The sequence below is a fragment of the Petaurus breviceps genome, unplaced genomic scaffold, assembly GCF_028583685.1.
Source record: "Petaurus breviceps papuanus isolate PSGF00001 unplaced genomic scaffold, PetGlider_PUasm1.0 90804, whole genome shotgun sequence".
Taxonomy (NCBI): Eukaryota; Metazoa; Chordata; class Mammalia; order Diprotodontia; family Petauridae; genus Petaurus; species Petaurus breviceps.
This window is the reverse complement of record NW_027187348.1, coordinates 6,209,380-6,212,905: the sequence shown is the minus strand read 5'-3', so window position 1 is coordinate 6,212,905 and position 3,526 is coordinate 6,209,380.

The following is a 3,526-nucleotide window of genomic DNA, read 5'->3' as shown; positions in this document are numbered from 1 at the left end:
CCGAAGTCAGCTATCACGAAATGTGGCTGTTACTGTGTACAGTGTTCTCCTGGTTCTGCTCACTTCGTTCAGCATCAGTTCATACAAGTCTTTCCAGAATTTTCTAAAATCTGTCTTCTCATAGCACTTATATTTACACACACACATACATATACACTTATACTCATACATACTTCTTATAGTCCAACAGCATTCCACTACATTCATATACCAAAATTTGTTCAGACATTCCCCAATTGATGGACATCACCTCAATTTCTAGTTCTTGGCCACCATAAAAAGAGCTGCTACAAATATTTTTGTACAGGTAGGTCCTTTCTCCATTTTTAAGATTTCCTTGGGATACAGCCCTAGGAGTGGTATTACTGGGTCAAAGGGTATGCACATTTTTATAGCTCTTTGGGCACAGTTCCAAATTACTCTCCAGAAAGGTTAGATCTGTTCACAACTCCACCAACAATCCATTAATGTTCCAATTTTCCCACATCTTCTCCAGCATTTATAATTTTCCTGTCTTGTCATGTTAGCCAATCTTATAGGTGTGATGTGGTAACTAAGAGTTGTTTTGGTTTTTGTTTCGATCTTTCATTTTGAGGGGAGAAAGGGTAATAGGGTGCTGCTATAGAATTTTAGAAAGGGAGAGACATCTTGACAGAGTGATGTACTGAGAATGCCGACTGAAGTATCTTTCTTTTGAGCATTGCCAATGCAAGACTTTGCTTGATTATGCATGTTTGCAACAAAGCCTTTTTTTAATATTGGGGGGGAGGGGGAACAGTAAGAGGAACAAAAGGAAGACTTTTGTTCATTAAAAAAAGAAAGATTAAGGAAGATCCGTTTGATGGCTAGTTGGAGAATGAATTACATAGGAGAAAAATCGTATAACAAAAGCCTAATATTATAATTAAAAGGTGATAAAGGTTCAAATTAGAGGATGGGTTTTGTGAGTTAAGAGAAGAAAATGAATGTGAAAGATGTTAGATGTTGGGATAATATTGACAAAATTCAGAAATTGATTGAATACATTGATGGAGGGACATAGTGTGAGAGGGAAGAGTCAAGGATGGCAACAACATTGTGAACCTGGGTGACTGAAAGGATAGTGATACTCTCAAGGAAAGTATGGAAGTTGGGAATAGGGATAGGTTTGGGGGAAAATATGAGTTCAACTTTGGACAAGTTGAGTCTGGGATTCTGCTACAATATCCACATGAAAGTAGCTGCTGGGGTATTGTCAATGTAGTCTCAGAGTCCAAGAGAGAGAATAGAACTAGATATATAGATTTAAGAGTTATCTCTATAAAAAGAAATGAAACTTAAACCTATACAATAGGTTTTATAGTGGCAGTTTTTAAACTATTTTAACTATTTTAAAAATAGTTTTTAAAATAGAATTTATAAAATGATAACTGAATGAACTCATGAGATCATTAATGTAGAAAGTATCTATAAAGTATGTATGTAGAAAGTATGTATAAAGAGGACCCAAGACAGGCTCTTGGAGGCTCCCTAAATCTAGTAGGTGGGAATCAGTAGGAGGTGAGACAGGAGAGTAGTTATAAAAGAAAAGGGAGTAGAATGTGTCTGGAAGGAGGGATGGGCCATTGAATCAAAAGAACAATGGTCAAGTAGCATGAAAAGTGGGAAAAGATCACTGGATTTTGCAAGAAATAATTGGTAGTGTTGGAGAAAAATATTTTTGTCAAAGAATAGGAGTGAAAAGTAGATTTCAAAGGATTCAAATTGAGTAGAATACTGGAGACACTGAATATAAATTATCATTTCTAGGAGTTTGGCTGTGAAAGGAAGAGATAAATGATAATTGCTTGAGGGGACAATGTAGTCAAATGAAGGGATTTTTTAATAGATATCTTTTGCTTTCACATCACCTTATTTTCCAAATATATATTCCCTCTCTGTTACCCAGCCTGCTATCTCTATTAATAAAGAAGAAAAAGCAAAAAGGAAAAATGTGACTTAACAAAACTAACCAACATATAAACCTAGACAGATGGGATATTCCACACCCATAGTCTATTAAAGGATGGAAGGGAGATGTATTTTTCTTGTTTCTGATTAGACTTGGTTATTACAAGTATTTGGTTGTGTTGTATTTATTATTGTTGTTCTTTCTATTTATACTGTTGTATTGTGTATATTTGTAGCTCCCTTATGCCATGGAGCTATACATGGCTGGAGATGGAAGCCTGCCACTAGAAATAGAAATCTTTGATTGTTTTTGATCCACTCACTAAAAAGGGACTATTCTTTAAAGAGACAGTATTACCTTCCTCTGAACTGAAGAATAAATCTCTAAGAGCAGACATGTTCAGGGGCATTGGATGGAGAGGCAGAGATTGAAGTGAGATGCCCTGCAGGAGGGTTTAGAGAGAGATTGGAGGTCTATGACCCTTCCTGCATGCATTATGCCTCCAGTAAGTCTTCTGTAGGGCAGAAAAAAGATAATATGTGTCTATATCTAAGGCATGCTTCTTTAACCAGGAGATCAGGTACAAACTGAAGATGTCCTACCCTACATTGAACATCAGCATGTATATCTTTTTTGAGAGAGGGTGTTACACATTGCTTTTCTTATTTTTCTTACTCTACCTGCACTACTTCATATGTTAAACTTTTCTATTTTTTCACATTCATTATCCCATATGATAAAGCAATATTGTGTCATATTCATATGTCATAATTTGTTTAACCATTCTCCAAACAATGGGCATTTATTTTCTTTTCAGTTCTTTAAACACACACAAACACACACATGAAAAAGTTTTGTTTCAAATATTGTTGTGCATATAAGATTTTTCTTTCTGTCTCTGACCACCTTGGGTAATATGACTGCAGTAGAGTCTGTAGATCAAAGAGTATAAACATTTTGGTCTCTTTTTTTTTAGTGTAATCCTCAATTGCAAGTGAATGTGTCTTTAGGATGGAAAATACTTTGTCATATTTACAGACAGCAGAGAAAGCATAAAAATAGGTTGAATAAGAGAGAGAGAGAGAGAGAGAGAGAGAGAGAATGTTGAGGGGGCAACTTATTGGAGAAAGGGGGAGAGAATGACATAAAGAACTCTGGATAAGGATGGCATTAGCAAGGAAAAGGTATGTATTTTAATCAAACTCTGGAGAAGACGAGAGAAAGAAAAAGGATGATCCAGAGGGATATTTTGGTCTGTAGAAAGGAAAGAAGTGGTAGCTTATGAAGGATAGTCCCTGTTTTCTAATTTAAGTAAGAGATGAGATTCTCTTCTGAGAGGGAGAGAAAAGGAGGTAGCATGGAAAGTTTGAATGAAGAAGAGGTTTGGAATAGAAACTTTGGAGAGAGAGATATGGGAGATAAAATAATTACTATCTAATAGTAAGGTCCCAATGGAAATTAAATAACATAATTTTTTGTTGGCAAAGTGTTATGGCTTTCTCCAACAGTATTTAATAGAGTATTGAGAAGAAGGGTTCAGAAGAAATACAGTCACAGTTTCATAGATTAAAATTCTATTCGGGAATTCAGCATAGA